Here is a 19102-nt window from a genome sequence, read left to right as displayed (position 1 = left end):
TAAATACAAAACAGTTTTATTTATACATACATGATAACACCATGGTCTATAAATACTTCATAGATAACATATCTTATAGAGCTCCAAATGATAAGCACGAAAGTTGGAGAGTGTGGTAGTTTGTATCCACGATAGTTGTCTTCTTGCAACAATGCCTCATAGGAAGAAAAAGATTGTTGTAAAAGCTATCATATGAAAGAGTAATTGGTAAACGAATGATATTTTCTTCTAGCATACATGGTCTTTTATAGTGGTAAAATAAAAATGGAAGGAATCAAATTTTATATTTTTATATTAGGAATAGAATTTGATATTTATCCTAATGAAATTATTATTATTATCAATATAAATGGGTTAACAACTTGCCACTAATAAAATCATTGGATAATGAATAAGAATTAGAATGATATGAATATAATTAAAATATTTAAAAATATTTTTGATTGATAATTAGTTTAATGATGCATTAAATATTGATTTTATATAATTATAATAAAGATATTTTCTTAAATTAGTATAATTATGTATTATTCATTAAAATAATAAAAAATATTTCTAATTAATAATTGATAAGTAGTTTAATAATAAATTAAATATTGATTTTATATAATTAAAATAAAGATATTTTCCTAAATTAGTATAATTATACATTATTCATTAAATGCATTCATTTTGGAGGAAAAATGGGTTCACGAGAAAGTGACACCTCACTTTCATTAGTCGGGAAAAAACCCAATTTCAGTGAAGACAACTCGATGAGGTATTTCATGGATGTGATGCATTGTAAATGATTGTGGCAAAAGACAATCGAACTGGAACATTAGACGATAAGAATAACTTAGAGTAACAACAAATAAAAAATTATCAAAAGAATAATATAATAGAATGAGTATATGAAAAATATTATAAAAAATTATAAATTGTACCTTAAAAGGATCAACTTCAATAAAAAAACGAAGAATACATTCTTATTCTATGAAGTAGTAAAAAAGAAAAAATACTAAATATAAAATTATGAATTGACTCTCAAATTTAGATTCATGTACCACAGGAAAACACTATATATAGAATTTAGTAAAACAAAAATAAATATGTAAATTACCTATTATTAAGGTAATTTTTTAATAATGCATTAAATATTGATTTGATACAATTATAATAAATATATGTTCCTAAATTAGTATAATTATATATTAATTTCATCATATCACGGGTAACAAAGATTTTTTATTATTAGTATTACTATTACTGATATTATTATTATCATTAAAATGAATAAAAGTATTTTTAATTGATAATTGATAAGTAGTTTAATAGTGCATTAAATTTTAATTTGATATAATTATAATGAAGATATGTTTCTAAATTAGTATAATTATATATTATTTATTAAATATTAATTACAATATAATTATATTAAAGATATTTTTTATAAAATAATTTAGAAAAATTATTTGATATACGTGAATCGGGTAACAAAATTTTTTTATTATTATTATTACTATTATTGATATTATTATTATCATTAAAATTATTAAAGGTATTTTTAATTGATAATTGATAAATAGTTTAATAGTGTATTAAATATTGATTTGATATAATTATAATGAAGATATGTTGCTAAATTAGTATAATTATATATTATTCATTTAGTATTAATTATAATATAATTACAATAAAATAATTTAGAATAGAAAAAAAATTTTATTCATTTTGGAGGGAAAACGGAGGCATGAGAGATCGACACGTCACCTTCAGTAGCAGAGGGAAAACCCAGTTTTAGTATATTAAGTAGATTCAAAATTTGATTTTTTTTGTGACTAATTCAAAATTTGATTAATTGATATTAATGATATTTTTTAATCAAAACTTATCCTAATTTATTTTCACTTTCACTCACTATTCACCACACAAATCTTAATCCCTCTCCCCAATGTCCCTACGTGCCGCCGTAGCGCCGCCGCTGCACCATCTTTGCGCACCATCGTCGGTCGTCCTTGCATCCTTTTCCGCCACCTTATCTGCCATTCGAGCAGGAAAGACAACCACTATCGCACTTCTACTTCACCCTCTTCGCGTTTCATCGCGAATCATCCGTGCAGCACTCTCGCATCATCGCCACTATCCCGTCGCACCCCGTCTAATCCACGCCACTCGCACCAACGCCGCTCGCCCGACGCATTCTCGCTGCTCGCGACTGTCATCCCATCGCTAGCATCCTCTGCCTTTTGCAGTTCTATCCACGCTCGAGCCATCGACCCTCGTGTTGGCCTCCTCCTTCCTTGTTGATTACAAGGACTCCATAGACAAGGTAAAGCCGCTTGTGTTACTCTTTCTCTATATAGTTTATTTCTTTTCTGCTTGGGGTTCTTCATGCCTTTTTTATTAGGCTTTAGTAATCAAGATTCAATTTAGGATATTCATTCTTCTAAATGTGACTAATTCTTCTAAAAGTAGTGTTTTTTTTTTCTCAAATATGATTTTGTTGAGATAAAATCCAACGTGTTTCCACTTTCCATAAAGCTAATTGCAAATAAGAAATTTGTGTGTTTGATTTGGGTTTTGTCCGACAATAAGAAAAATGTTGCAGTGTCTATGCTTTATCAATTCTAAAAAGACGAGTGAAATTTTATTCCTGTGAATGAATAATAGGATCATCATCCTTTGAATGGTCTTGCAAGAAAGGCTACTGAGAGTGGGACATATCTTTAAACAGACACTTGAAAATTACAGATTTATTCCACCAATTATAACCGAAGACAAGCTAGTATAAATAATCCTTCTATCTTTTGGTGATCCATAAAGTTACATTAATTCATGACAATATGGTGGTTGAAGGATTCAGTACTATATGCTAGTGGCATTCAATGATTCAAATTGGAAGCTTAAGGAATATATAATTTTGACGGTAGTAATGTGAGATTCGTTTATTTAGCTTTTGATATGGTGAATGGGAGTCACCAGCATTTTTTATGAAAGACCCCTAATAGCTATAATTTGGTCAATGTAAAACTGTGTTAGGTTGATTTATGTGTAAAAAAGCAAATGGTCATTTAGTACTTTCTAAAAAATTTGGTTAATTAAACTTATTTCTTTGTATTAAGATAATTTTTTTTTTTAAATTCGCTTGGATACTAGCCTTGAATGAGAAAATTTGTAACCACCATTGGCAAGGTTGGAAGATACTCAAGTCTTTTTTAGGGTACTACAATGTCATAATGTTACAAATGAGAATAACATTCGAACATTGAGACTTAGTTTGGTAAATTTTTTGAAGATGTATTTGTGGTTTTCAAAAGCACAAGTATCTTATTTTGTGTTTGATAAATAAAAAAGTTTATGTATTTGTATTTATAGTTTCTAAAAATTAGGAGTACTTATAAAAGTGGCTAAGGATGAGCTTTTTAAGACTTAGATGTGTCTACAATGGATGTGTCTTATGTTACTCTTGTTTGGATGTGTCTATAATAGATGTGTCTTCTGTTACAAAATTTGCTAGGATGTGTCCTCTGTTTAAAACTTCTTTAGATGTGTCTTTAACAGATGTGTCTTCTGTTTCAAACTTCTCTGGATATGTCTGTCATGGATGTGTCTTCTGTTTAAAATATGATTGGATGTGCCTTCTGACTACCTATGCGTCTTTAATAGATGTGCCTTTAATAGATGTGTCTGCCGTTAGATATGTCTTTAATGAATGTATCTTCTATTCAAAACTTGCTTGAATGTGTCATTAATTTCATAACTACTTAAAATCAGATAAGATTTAGATTCGCTTTGACACACCCTATTCTAATCTTTGAATACAAGCCCCTACCTTTAGTAAAGAAGACCAACTTTTAATCAAGACTACAAAATAAAAATAAATAAATAATTAATCATACAATCCAAAGTTCACAGTTCATGAAACTAAGAAATAAACTTCAAATTTCAGAAGAATATTATTTCATATTCTGAGATTGATAATACACGAGCAAACAAAATATTGACAGCTTTACAGTCGCCTATGCAAAAAGCAGAAAATCTGACTAAAGAATTTAAAAAATATTTTAAAAACAAATCAATTAGTTATTATCTTGGTCAGACTTAGCATCAGAGGGCACCTCGAGGTCTTCAGATGGATTAGGCTGCCTTGATCTATCTGATTCAGTTGCCCCTCCCAGCATATGATCCGCTAATATAGTTAAGAAAATTAAATTTGAAGGTTAGTAACTTATATAATCAAGCACTAACTATATTCCAGAGCTAAGAAACATAATCATCAACCTGAACCACTTAGCTTCACCACCATCCTCTTGACAATCTGGATCTCTGCTTGATATGAACTCACAAGTTTGATCTGCATCCACAAGACAAATCGCAGTTCCTAAATCTAGCACAGATTAGCAATATCCACTGTCAAATGAAACCCTAACCATCTACTTACCTGTTACAGCTAAATGAGATGGTTGTAGAGCAGCAGTGTGCGATGGAATTGGAGGAGACGGGTCCACGCATCCAAGAACCAGTGCTGGCCTTCACGCAGCCGCATTGAATGATGCAGGATGAGGAGCTTTGACGGAGCTAACGGGGAAGACGAGTCCGCAACGGCAACATCGACTAGGGTCAGAAGCAGAGGCGGAAGCAACGACAAGCACAATTGACGAAAATAGCCATTTGAGGGCAAAAACAACATTCGCGATCATTCACTATGAACCATCCATTCACAATAAAAAATAACATCCAATAAATTATAATTGAATCATATGCATACTCAACAAAAATAAACATCCAATTGGCATAATTAGAAAATCCAACAATTGAAATCAGAGACAAATCCATTTATCAATCAACCAAAAATCAGAATATTTTCACACAAGAGTATACATTCTTCTGAAACCAGAAACAAAATAAAAGCATCTTCTATTACTTAAAACCCTAACAATATATTAACCAATTGGAGTACACCTTGGTGATTGAAGCAGTAACGGCATGCGACGGTAGTCGACCAGCGATGGCAGGCCGGCGTCTAGACAGAAGTGGTTGCTACCCTGCCTGTGGGAGGCCGTGTGACTCGACGCCTTCCGACGAAAAGGACTCCGCGTGATGACGTCGACCTCAGTGAGAAGGAGTAGCAACGGCATAACGGCGACCTGGACCTACGTGAGAAGCAATAGTGGCGGGGCTGTGTTGTGGTGTTGAAGACAGTAGCGTCCTTGCAGGTGGGGTGGGACAGCTCTGTTGTGCAGATGGAAGCCGAGGCGGCGCTATGGAGGCCATTCGCCGGCGGTAGAGACATCGGGGTAAGGGAGGCTTTGCAGTGAAGCTAGCTAACGTTGATGGAGGTGTGAAGAGGAGTGTGGGTGACGGTGGAAAGGGGTAGGTGAAAGGTTAGAGATAAAATCAAGGTTGCGAGAACGGGACCGGTCATCGAATCGGTCAAGTGACTGGTTCAATGGTTCAACTGGAATTGAATCGTAGTTGAACTGGTTTAATTAAATATAGAATAAAATTATAAACAATTCAATATATGATTTTAAAAAGCTAAATTCAATAATTTTTAAACTAATAAGATTTAAAATTTAACAATTTCACAAAATGAACAATACATAATTTATCATTAAAAGGTCATAAACAACTTCAAATATCAAAGTTTATAACTAAAGAATTGTTATTGTTAATTCTGGTCTAAGAATCTTTGAGTAGTTAGGACGGTTTTTTTCTTTCCTCATATATAATCAATTGTGCACAGTGAATATCATAATGCAATACAATCTCTCTATTCAGTTTCCTTTCACATTCATCTTCCTTATACAATCTGTCAAACCAAGCTCGATGTAACTTCATCATGAATTGAATCCTTTAGTTTAAACATAATTTCATCATCTAATGAGACCTCATGAAATGAACTGAATTCTATTTGAATATGAATTTACAATTAACCAGTTCTAAGAGAAAAAACTGAAGTTAAATTCTAGAGCAACAGAACTAACCAAGCTCACATCTTTAGCAGCAACTACTAACAATTCACTATAATTATGAAAAAACCCTAAGCTAGATAGAATTGAATTTGCGTAAAAAGTAGAAAATGGAAGAAACAGAACCTTTGTGAGCTTGGCATTGAGCAGAATTCTAAAATTGAACCTACATCGAATTTATTCAACATTACAGAGCTATTAATCATATAATTAACAAAATAAAAAAAATTAAAAAACAGAACAAGAACCCAGAAGAACTCTGCATCTGAAGAATATCAACCTACTTTAAATCTGCCATAAATTCATCACTAAATAAAAGTTAAATTAAAAAAAGTCAAAAACCAAAAAACTTAAAAGGATTGAAAAAGTTAACAACCGAAGATCAAAAGAACAAAAACAAAAACTCAAAAAGAGTGAAGAACAGAAGAACTCAGTAGTACTCACCGTAGGAGAGTACTGAAGGCCAGAGCCAGACGACGCTTCAGTGACGGTGACAACAACAAGCCGACGACCAAGACGACGGCAACGCTTCAGTGACGGTGTTGCTTCGACCCACGATGGTGAGGCTTCGACCCGCGACGGTAGAATTGCCCTCCAGTGTTTATTTCGTTTGGGTGGCGTTTCTACTTCGTAAGCAGAGAAGAGATTAAAGTTGGGACTGTTGGAAGGTCGAAGAGATTAGGAAAGTGGCTGCACTCAGACCTCACTTCAGCCTTTTTTTTTCCTTCAGCGCCAAACGACGCCGTTTAGTGATTTGGGGGGAGAACCGGTGCTTGATGAAATCCGGCCGGTTCGCCCGGTTCGTCGATTAACCACCGGTTCGGCCAATTTTTTTACCGATTTTTTACAAGACAATTTTGCAGGTGGACCGAACCGGCTAGGTAATCGATTTCTGGTTAACTCGGTTGAACCGGCCGTTCCAGTCCAATTTTCAGAACATTGGGTAAAATGAAGAGGCTTTTTTTTGTAATGGGCTTTGGGTCCAATCCAATAGGAGTTGGGAGAAGTTAGTTGGACTCCCTGCTAGTTACCTAACGAAATTCAGTTAGTTAGGAAAAGTCATACTCAGCAGAAGTAGCATGAAGTGCGTGTTTTTTAGAATTTTGTTGTGGGTTTTTAAGAAAAAATCAATGACATTTTCTCCTTATATAATTAAAATAATATTTTTTATAAACTGTTTGACATTTTATATAGATATAAAGATAATTTTTTTTAGTTGTCTTGAAAACAAAACTTAGGATCCGAATAGGGGTCATGAGAAAATCTAAAAATCTTAAATTTGTGTGGACTAAAAATTTTTTTAAGTGATAAAATAAATTGGTGGGTTGGTTTTATGAAAAAAAAATCATAAAATCTGAAAATTTAAATTGAATGGTCAGATTTGTATATTAAAAAAATTTTAAAATAAAAAAACAAATTTAATCTTTAGATTTACATGTTAAAAAAATTAAAAATCACAAATTTAATCTTCAAATTTTCAATATTCACACACAAAAAATACACAAATATTTATATTATTAAAAAACACTGCTTGAACCACAACACTAAAAGAAAAAAGCATAAGTTTGTTGCATATACGAAACTACTTAATTTTCTACAATGAGTTGCTTTTAACTTGTTATTGTTGGAGTAGTGTTGAGCTTGGTGTATGTTTTACGCAATTATAACTTTTTAAAATAAGTTACATCTTTGTGTTTTTTTAATTTATGTAAATCGTTACAAGATGTAGCAGACTACGTTGAAATGTGTGCAAAGCAGAAATTCTGTAGCAATTTATATAAATTAAAAAAAGAGTTAAATACAATTTTGGTACCTAAGATATAAGTCGAAAATTTTTTTTATCTCCAACTTTTTTTGTATATAAAATAGTCCCTAAAATTTAACGTTTTTGGTGGCGAAACCAGATGCAGAGGTGGATCGTACGCAGTTTCTTCTTCTCTTTCCCCTTCTTCTTCTTCCCTTCCCTAGTTTCCACTTCGCAGGAGGAGAAACACTTTCCTTCTCTCATTTTTTTATTTTCAAATTTTTTTTATTATGGATAATTTAGTCCAAAATTTTAATATTTAAGTAAAAAGAACGATTTTAAATCTTGGTTTTGAACCTTAAGGACGATTTTATATATAAACAAAGTTGGAGACGAAAAAATTTTTAGTCTATATCTTAAAAACTAAAATTGTACTTAACCATTAAAAAAACATAAAAATGTAACCTGTTTCAGAAAATTGCAATTGTATGAATTCAAAACTAATTTGATTTATTTATGTAATTTGCCTAAATTTAAATATTTATAACAGAAATTTGTTTATAATTATAATATTATAATTATAAATTATGATATTTTAACGTATATATTTATTATATTTAATTTATGATTTATGTTTTAATTGATAAGAGTTTTTTTGTTTTTTTTGAATATAATTGACTGATTTTCATTTGTCATGTGTTTAGAAATAATATTTATGTGACATCATTAGTAAAAGTAAAATGACTAAAATTTATTGTATTAGGCTTAATTCAATATTTGCAATAGCATACAGACTTGTAGAGTAATAAAACAACAACTAAGAAAGTTCATTCCAAATATAAACGAAAAAGATTGAAACAAACTCCAATCTGAAGGCTAAAATAAAAAACCAAGAATAACTTCCAGCAAACAGTTCATTCTCATTAATACTTTGTTTTTAAAAAAAAGTAAAAAATAAATACTTTGCGAGTTTGATCATATGGTACAGAAAAATAAAAGAAATATACTTATTATACAAATTTTTAGCATATCTAAATTGATTTGATATCTATTATTTGGAAACTAAACATATTCCTCTTTTGTAAGTACTAATTTTATCATGCATCAAAGTCTTTTATTTTTGTCATGAAAGAGAAGATATTTTTTGTATTTTTTAAATAAAGTCAAAATAAAATTAACTTACAAATTGAAATAACTAAATATAAAGTTTGTTATAAATGTAAATAGAAAAAATGATAACAAATTCCGAAATGTAAAATGACTGAATTTAAATTTGTGATAAAAGTAACTTGTAAAATTTTAAAAAATAGAATTCAAAAGAACAATGAAAGAAATGATGGAAGGAACCTAAAAGTTGTAGAAGGTTTAGAGAAAGGGGGTTGAATCTATTACCTTCTTTCAAGCTACTGTAACAACCCTTTTAAAACAAACTTGCAATTTGAATCTGTTTGAACTCAATAGTGACAAATTTATGAGACAATTTCATTTTGTCTCATGAATATCAGAAAACAGAACAGAGTAGGGAAGAGAGAAGCTAACACCATCATGTATCCTGGTTCGGTTGCCTTGTGCAATACAACCTACGTCCAGTCTCCACCACAACAATGGTGAAATTTTCACTATAGTTAAAGTATTACATACACCAATTCCACAGGATTGACACAATCCTTTCACAGTCAAGTTCTAACCTAACTTGACTTGGTTATGCTAATACCTAACTCTTCCTCTTAGTGCTAACCCAACTAAGAAAGGGATACCTCACAGGTACAAGATACAAGACACAGACTTACCTAAAGAAATCTGAAATTAACTCTAGGCTTTTTACTCATGTGTATCTCTCTTCCTTTTTCTCTCTTAGGCTCTTTCAATGACTCACTCATTCAGCCTTTTATCTCAAGAAATTACAGAAAGATAAATATTGAAAAGTAACATGTATTTTTAGCAGCTGCAGTTTCTGGTTCAACTTGTCCAGAATTATCATTTTCATGATTTTAAGCAGTTTCATCATCCTTTTGAGCTTGATTCCCTGCATCACAATCTTCCAAAATACTTTGAACCAAGTTAGTATCACAAAATGTAACATGTATGGACTCCTCAATTATTCTAGCATCTTGGTGATAAATCCTATATGCTTTACTAATTGTGGAATATCCTATAAATAAGCACTCATATGCCTTTGGATCAAATTTCCCCAAAGTATCTTTGTTATTAAGAACAAAACATTTGCATCCAAAGATGTGCAAGTAGTCCAAGTTTGGTGGGTAACCTTTCCAAAGTTCATAAGGGATTTTCTTCAAAAATTTTCTTATGATAGTTCTATTCAAAATGTGGCAAGCTGTGTTAACCGCTTCAGTCCAAAGGAATTTTGGAATATTGTTCTCACAAAGCATAGCTCTTGTCATCTCTTGTATGCTTCTATTTCTTCTTTTCACAACATCATTTTGTTGTGGTGTCCTTGGACAAGAGAAGTTGTGAGATATTCCAAATTCCTCACAAAAGGATTCAAATAAATTGTTTTCAAATTCGGTTCTATGATCACTTCTTATAGAAGAAATCTTTAAATCCTTTTCATTTTGAATTTTCTTGCAAAATATTTCAAAGGCCAAAAAGGCTTCATTTTTGTGTGCAAGAAATAAAACCCAACCAAACCTAGAATAGTCATCCACAATCACTAAACTATAATGTTTACCACCTAGGCTTTGAGTTCTTGTTGGACCAAACAAATCAATATGTAGCAATTCAGGTGGCCTTTTAGTAGAGATGTCTTCCTTTGGTTTAAATGAACTTTTTGTTTGTTTTCCCATTTGGCAAGCATCACAAGTGATGTCTTTGTCAAACCTTATCAAAGGAAGACCTCTTACTAACCCTTTCTTTACAAGTTTGTTTATTTGAAACATGCTTGCATGGCTCAATCTCTTGTGCCATAGCCACTTTTCAGATTCTTTTGAATGAAAACAAGCTACATTTTTATCCTTTAGTTCATCAAGGGTAAGTCCATACACATTATTACAACGCTTGGCAACAAAAAGCACTTCATTAATCTTTTCATTTACAACACAACATTCAAATCTTTTGAAAGTGACTAAGTATCCTAAGTCACATAGTTGACTTATACTCAAAAGATTGTGCTTCAATCCACATACCAAAAATACATCATCAATGAAAGTAGAGTGTTCATTACCTACTTTTCCAACAGTAATAATTTTACCTTTACCATCATCTCCAAAGGTCACAAAACCTCCATCATACTTGTTTAGTTTGATGAAGTAAGTTGACCTTCCAGTCATGTGCCTTGAGCATCCACTATTCAAGTACCACATATCCTTTTTGTTCTTGGATGCTAGGTAAATTTGCATGAAAAGCTTCAGGTAACCTTAGGTATCCAAATTAATTTGGATCCTTTGAAGTTAATCCATCTTTATTGCCCAAGTGCATTGAAATCACAAACAACATTGTAAATTTGGTTTTCCACAATTTTTTTTTCAATGAAGCATTGTGAATGTGAATGATCAAATTTCTTGCAATTAAAACAGTGATTTTCAGGTGCATATTTCTGAAAATGATATGAGCTACCATGCTGAAAATGATTAAAGTGCTGAAATTTTCTGGTTTTTGGAAGAGGTGCTTTCCTTTTGACAAACTAATTTTTGTTGAAATTATTCCTCTTTGCAAAAGTGTTCCAACCAGAATTTTTTGGAACATTAGGACTTTTCGAATATGAGGTTTTGTTGTAAAATGGAGTGTTTTTGGAAGCTACCTAATTTTTCAAATTGAACCCCAAACCTGTCCTAATTGAAGTAGGTTCGATTCTTGGTGAAGGCTCAGTTTCATTTGTGTAAACTTCATCAAATTTTTCGTCAAATATGGGAACATGTCCAATACCAGATTTGTTGAATGTGGATTTAGTATTTGATGAAAAAGTCACAAATTTTATAGAGGAATCATTAAAAACTGCACTTTCCTTGGTTATATAACTGGTGCACGAAATTGTGATCATCAACAAATGCGCCAAAGACTTGGAGCTCTCAAACGTGAATCACACTTTGTCACAACTTCGCACAACTAACCAGCAAGTGCACTGGGTCGTCCAAGTAATACCTTACGTGAGTAAGGGTCGATCCCACAGAGATTGTTGGTATGAAGCAAGCTATGGTTATCTTGTAAATCTCAGTCAGGCGGATTCTAATGGTTATAATAGTTTTCGAATATAAAGATAAATAAAGCATAAATAAAGATAGAGATACTTATGTAATTCATTGGTGAGAGTTTCAGATAAGCGCGTGAAGATGCTGTGTTCCTTCTGAATCTCTGCTTTTCTACTGCTTTCATCCAATCATTCTTACTCCTTTCCATGGCAAGCTGCATGTTGGGTTTCACCGTTGTCAATGGCTACCTCCCGTTCTCTCAGTGAAAATGGTCCAAATGCTCTGTCACAGCACGGCTAATCATCTATCGGTTCTCGATCATGTTGGAATAGAATCCAGTGATTCTTTTGCGTCTGTCACTACGCCCAACACTCACGAGTTTGAAGCTCGTCACAGTCATCCCATCTCAGATCCTACTCGGAATACCACAGACAAGGTTTAGACTTTCTGGATCTTAAGATTGGCCACCAATAATTCTAGCGTATACCACGAAGATTCTGATTAAGGAATCCAAGAGATATGCACTCAATTTAAGGTAGAACGGAAGTGGTTGTCAGGCACGCGTTCTTAGGTGAGAATGATGATGAGTGTCACGGATCATCACATTCATCATGTTGAAGTGTAGCGAATATCTTAGAATAAGAATAAGTTGAATTGAATAGAAGAATAATAGTAATTGCATTAATACTCGAGGTACAACAGAGCTCCACACCTTAATCTATGGTATGTAGAAACTCCACCGTTGAAAATACATAAGTGATGGTCCAGGCATGGCCGAATGGCCAGCCCCCATGAAGGTCTAAAATCGCATACACTGATCAAAGATTAATCAAAAGAATGATTAAAATACAATAGTAAAAAGTCCTATTTATACTAGACTAGTTACTAGGGTTTACAGAAATAAGTCTTAGTGCAGAAATCTACTTCCGGGGCCCACTTTGGTGTGTGCTTGGGCTGAGCTTGAGCTTTACACGTGCAGAGGCTTCTCTTGGGGTTAAACGCCAAGTTGTAACATGTTTTTGGCGTTTAACTCTGGTTTGTGACGTGTTTCTGGCGTTTTACTCCAGAATGCAGCATGGAACTGGCGTTGAACGCCAGTTTGCGTCATCTAAACTCGAATAAAGTATAAACTATTATATATTGATGGAAAGCCCTGGATGTCTACTTTCCAACGCAATTAAGAGCGCGCCATTTTGAGTTTTGTAGCTCCAGAAAATATATTTCGAGTGCAGGGAGGTCAGAATCCAACAGCATCAGCAGTCCTTTATCAGCCTTCTATCAGATTTTTGCTCAGGTCCCTCAATTTCAGCCAGAAAATACCTGAAATCATAGAAAAACACACAAACTCATAGTAAAGTCTAGAAATGTGAATTTTGCTTAAAAACTAATAAAAACATCCCTAAAAATAGCTAGATCTTACTAAAAAACTACTTAAAAATAATGCCAAAAAGCGTATAAATTATCCGCTCATCACAACACCAAACTTAAATTGTTGCTTGTCCCCAAGCAACTGAAAATCAAATAGGATAAAAATAAGAGAATATACTATAAATCCCAAAATATCAATGAATATTAGTTCTAACTAGATGAGCGGGACTTGTAGCTTTTTGCTTCTGAACAGTTTTGGCATCTCACTTTATCCTTTGAAGTTTAGAATGATTGGCATCCATAGGAACTCAGAGTTCAGATAGTGTTATTGATTCTCCTAGTTAAGTATGTTGATTCTTGAACACAGCTACTTTTATGAGTCTTGGCCGTGGCCCTAAGTACTTTGTTTTCTAGTATTATCACCAGATACATAAATGCCACAGACACATGACTGGGTGAACCTTTTCAGATTGTGACTCAGCTTTGCTAAAGTCCCCAGTTAGAGGTGTCTAGAGCTCTTAAGCACACTCTTTTTGCTTTGGATCATGACTTTAACCACTCAGTCTCAAGCTTTTCACTTGGACCTGCATGCCACAAGCACATGGTTAGGGACAGCTTGATTTAGCCGCTTAGGCCTGGATTTTATTTCCTTTGGCACTCCTATCCATTGATGCTCAAAGCCTTGGATCCTTTTTACCCTTGCCTTTTGGTTTTAAGGGCTATTGGCTTTTTCTGCTTGCTTTTTTCTTTTTTTTTTCGCCACTTTAAAATTTTTTTCGCAAGCTTCTTCTTCACTGCTTTTTCTTGCTTCAAGAATCAATTTCATGATTTTTCAGATTATCAATAACATTTCTCTTTGTTCATCATTCTTTCAAGAGCCAACAATTTTAACATTCATAAACAACAAGATAAAAAAATATGCACTGTTTAAGCATTCATTCAGAAAACAAAAAGTATTGTCACCACATCAATTTAATTAAGCTAATTTCAAGGATGAATTCGAAACTCATGCACTTCTTGTTCTTTTATATTAAAAACATTTTTAATTTTAGAAGGGTGAAGGATTCATGGAATTATTCATAGCCTTAAGACATAGTTACTAAATACTAATGATCATGTAATAAAGACACAAACATAGACAAACATGAAGCTCAAAAACCAAAAAATAGAGAGATAAGAACAAGGAAGTTAAGGAATGAGTCCACCTTAGTGATTGTGGTGCCTTATTCTTGAAGGAGCAATGGTGTCCTTGAGCTCCTCTATGTCTCTTCCTTGCCTCTGTTGCTCCTCCCTCATAGCTCTTTGATCTTCTCTATTCTCATTGAGAATGATGGAGTGCTCTTGATGTTCCACCCTTAATTGGTTCATGTTATGACTCAATCCTTCTAGAGAAGTGTTGAGTTGTTCCCAATAGTTGTTTGGAGGAAAATGCATCCCTTGAGGCATCTCAGGAATTTCTTGATGATGAGCTTCCTCATGCGTTTCTTGAGATCCATAAATGGGCTCTCTTGTTTGCTCCATCCTCTTCTTAGTGATGGGCTTGTCCTCTTCAATGAGGATGTCTCCTTCTATGACAACTCCAGCTAAGTAGCATAGATGGCAAATGAGATGAGGAAAAGCTAGCCTTGCCAAAGTGGAGGGCTTTTCGGCTACTTTGTAGAGTTCTAGAGGGATGACTTCATGAAATTCTACTTCCTCTCCAATCATGATGCTATGGATCATGATGGTCCGATCCATAGTTACTTCGGATCGGTTGCTAGTGGGGATGATAGAGCGTTGGATGAACTCCAACCATCCTCTAGCCACAGGCTTAAGATCCAGTCTTCTCAATTGAACCGGCTTGCATTTTGAGTCTCTTTTCCATTGAGATCCTTCCATACATATGTCCATGAGGACTTGGTCTAACCTTTGATCAAAGTTGACCCTTCTAGTGTAGGGGCGTGCATTTTCTTGCATCATAGACAAGTTGAATGCCAACCTTACGTTCTCCGGACTGAAATCTAAGCATTTCCCCCGAACCATTGTAAGCCAATTCTTTGGGTTTGGTTCATGCTTTGATCATGGTTCCTAGTGATCCAAGCATTTGCATAGAACTCTTGAACCATTAAGATTCTGACTTGTTGAATGGGGTTGGTAAGAACTTCCCAACCTCTTCTTTGGATCTCATGTCGGAATTCCGGATACTCATTTTTCTTGAGCATGAAAGGGACCTTAGGGATCACCCTCTTCTTGGCCACAACTTCATAGAAATGGTCTTGATGGACCTTTGAGATGAATCTCTCCATCTCCCATGACTCGGAGGTGGAAGCTTTTGTCTTCCCTTTCCTCTTTCTAGAGGTTTCTCCAGCCTTAGGTGCCATAAATGGTTATGGAAAAACAAAAAAGCTATGCTTTTACCACACCAAACTTAGAATTATTGCTCGCTCTCGAGCAAAAAGAAGAAAAAATAGACGAAGAAGAAGAAGAAATGGAGGAGAGGGAGAGAGATGTGTATTCGGCCAAGAGGGAGAAGAGAGGGTTGTGTTGTGTAAAAATGAAGAAGGATAGAGGGGTTTATATAGTGGAGGGAGAGGGGTTGGGTTTCGGCCTCTAGGGTTGGGTTTGGAAGGGAAAGGATTTTGAATTTGAAGGTAGGTGGGGTTTGTGGGGAAGAGTAGATAGATGTGAGTGGTGAGGAGGTAATGGGGAAGAGAGATTGATGTGATTGATGAAGGGTATTTAGGGAAGAGTGTGAAGAAGAGAGAGAGTGAGTTGAGGTAGGTGGGGATCCTGTAGGGTCCACAGATCCTGAGGTGTCAAGGATTTATCATCCCTGCACCAATTAGGCGTGTAAACGCCTTCTTTATGCAATCCTAGCGTTTAATGCCAGACTGCAGCATGTTTCTGGCATTAAACGCCACTTCCATGCTTGTTTTGGGCGTTCAATGCCAATCTGCAGCATGTTTCTGGCGTTGAACGCTACTTCCATGCTTGTTTCTGGCGTTTAATGCCAGTCTGATACTTCTTTCTGGCGTTAAACGCCAGCTCTATGCTCTTTACTGGCATTTAAACGCCAGTGAGTTCCTCCTCCAGGGTGTGCTTTTTTTTTCTGCTGTTTTTGATTCTGTTTTTAATTTTTGCAATTGTTTTGTGACTCCACATGATCATAAACCTAATTAAACATAAAAGAACAATAGAAATATATATATATAAATTGGGTTGCCTCCCAATAAGCACTTCTTTAATGTCAATAGCTTGACAGTGAGCTCTCATAGAGCTTCACAGATGTTCAGAGCATTGTTGGGACCTCCCAACACCAAACTTAGAGTTTGAATGTGGGGGTTCAACACCAAACTTAGAGTTTGGTTGTGGCCTCCCAACACCAAACTTAGAGTTTGATTGTGGAGGCTTTGTTTGACTCTGCATGCAATCCTGGCATTTAACGCCAAATTGAAGCTTATTTCTGGCGTTAAACGCCCAAATATAGCAAGTTTCTGGCGTTTAACGCCAGCCTGATAACGCCAGCCTGATGCTTGTTTCTGGCGTTAAATGCCAGCTTTCCTCAGGGTGCAATCCTGGCATTTAAACGCCAGACTGCTGCTTGCTTCTGGCGTTCAATGCCAGATTCATGCTCTGTTTTGGCACAGCCAGATGCTCCTTACTGGCGTTTAAACGCCAGTAGGCTCTTCCTCCAGGGTGTGCTGTTTCTTCTGCTGTTTTTGATTCTGTTTTTAATTTTAGCATTTGTTTTGTGACTCCACATGATCATGAACCTAATAAAACATAAAAGAACAATAAAAATATAGATAAATAAAAATTGGGTTGCCTCCCAATAAGCGCTTCTTTAATGTCAATAGCTTGACAGTGAGCTCTCATAGAGCTTCACAGATGTTCAGAGCATGATGAGGGCCTCCCAACACCAAACTTAGAGTTTGAATGTGGGGGCTTCTCAACACCAAACTTAGAGTTTGGTTGTGGCCTCCCAACACCAAACTTAGAGTTTGATTGTGGAGACTTTGTTTGACTCTGTATTGAGAGAAGCTTTTTATGCTTCCTCTCCATGTTTACAGAAGGATAACATTGAGCTTTAAACACAAGGTAGTCCCCATTCAATTGAAGGACTAGTTCACCTCTGTCAACATCAATCACAGCTCCTGCTGTGGCTAGGAAGGGTCTTCCAAGGATGATGCATTCATCCTCCTCCTTCCCAGTGTCTAGGATTATGAAATCAGTAGAGATGTAAAGGTCTTTAACCTTCACTAACACGTCCTCTACCAATCCATAAGCTTGTTGTATTGACTTGTCTGTCATCTCTAATGAGATTCTTGCAGCTTGTACCTCAAAGATCCCTAGCTTCTCCATTACAGAGAGTGGCATAAGATTTATACCTGACCCCAGGTCACACAGAGCCTTCTCAAAGGTCATGGTGCCTATGGTACATGGTATTAAGAATTTACCAGGATCTTGTTTCGTTTGAGGCAGAGTTTGCTGAACCCATGTATCTAGTTCACTAATGAGCAAGGGAAGTTCACCTTTCCAAGTCTCATTACCAAACAACTTGGCATTCAGCTTCATGATGTCTTATAGATATTGAGTAACTTGCTCTTCAGTTACATCTTCATCCTCTTCAGAGGAAGAATAGTTCTCAGAGCTCATGAATGGCAAAAGGAGGTTCAATAGAATCTCTATGGTCTCTAGGTGAGCCTCAGATTCCTTAGGTTCCTCAGTTTGGAACTCCTTTTTGTTTAGAGGACGTCCCAGGAGGTCTTCCTCACTGGGATTCACGTCCTTCTCCTCCTTTGTGCATTCGGCCATATTGATTATATCAATGGCCTTGCACTCTCTTTTTGGATTCTCTTCTGTATTGCTTGGGAGAGTACTAGGAGGAGTTTCAGTGATTTTCTTACTCAGCTGGCCCACTTGTGCCTCCAAATTTCTAATGGAGGACCTTGTTTCACTCATAAAACTTAAAGTGGCTTTAGACAGATCAGAGACTATGTTTACTAAGCTAGAGGGGCTCTGCTCAGAATTCTCTGTCTGTTGCTGAGAAGATGATGGAAAAGGCTTGCTATTGCTAAGCCTGCTTCTTCCACCATTATTAAAGCCTTATTGAGGCTTTTGTTGATCCTTCCATGAGAAATTTGGATGATTTTTCCATGAGGAATTATAGGTGTTTCCATAAGGTTCACCCATGTAATTTACCTCCGCCATTGCAGGGTTCTCAAGATCATAAGCTTCTACTTCAGAAGATGCCTCTTTAGTACTGTTGGATGCATTTTGCCATCCATTCAGACTTTGAGAAATCATGTTGACTTGCTGAGTCAACATTTTATTCTGAGTCAATATGGCATTCAGAGCATCAATTTCAAGAACTCCCTTCTTCTAAGACGTCCCATTATTAACAGGATTCCTCTCAGAAGTGTACATGAATTAGTTGTTTGCAACCATTTCAATAAGTTCTTGAGCTTCTGCATGCGTTTTCTTTACGTGAATGGATCCACCTGTAGAATGGTCCAGTGACATCTTAGAGAAATCAGATAGACCATAATAGAATATATCCAGAATGGTCCACTCTGAAAGCATGTCAGAAGGACACTTTTTGGTCATCTGCTTGTATCTTTCCCAAGCTTCATAGAGGGATTCACCATCTTTTTGCTTGAAGGTTTGAACATCCACTCTAAGCTTGCTCAGCTTTTGAGGAGGAAAGAACTTGGCCAAGAAGGCCGTGACCAGCTTATCCCTAGAGTCCAGGCTATCTTTAGGTTGTGAGTCCAACCATGTTCTAGCTCTGTCTCTTACAGCAAAAGGGAAAAGCATGAGCTTGTAGACTTCAGGATCTACTCCATTAGTCTTAACAGTCTCACAGATCTGCAAGAACTCAGTTAAAAACTAGTATGGATCTTTTGATGGAA

General features: G+C 35.1%; 1 long non-coding RNA gene and 1 other non-coding gene across 2 annotated transcripts; one reads left to right on the top strand and one right to left on the bottom strand.

The window, feature by feature from the left end:
* Positions 1–3933: 3933 nt before the first annotated feature.
* Positions 3934–5386, bottom strand: LOC130969861 (uncharacterized). Its single transcript, XR_009081936.1, has 3 exons — positions 4424–5386; positions 4264–4336; positions 3934–4171 (listed from the first exon to the last, which is right to left on the bottom strand). It is a non-coding gene; the product is annotated as an uncharacterized LOC130969861 (long non-coding RNA).
* A 13381-nt stretch (positions 5387–18767) lies between these two features.
* LOC130971272 (small nucleolar RNA R71) lies at positions 18768–18875 on the top strand. The gene has a single exon (XR_009082499.1). It is a non-coding gene; the product is annotated as a small nucleolar RNA R71 (small nucleolar RNA).
* Positions 18876–19102: the final 227 nt, after the last annotated feature.

This window comes from Arachis stenosperma, chromosome 3 (assembly GCF_014773155.1).
Source record: "Arachis stenosperma cultivar V10309 chromosome 3, arast.V10309.gnm1.PFL2, whole genome shotgun sequence".
Taxonomy (NCBI): domain Eukaryota; kingdom Viridiplantae; phylum Streptophyta; class Magnoliopsida; order Fabales; family Fabaceae; genus Arachis; species Arachis stenosperma.
Note: the sequence above shows the minus strand (reverse complement) of the source record. Positions and strands in the feature narration are given on the sequence as shown.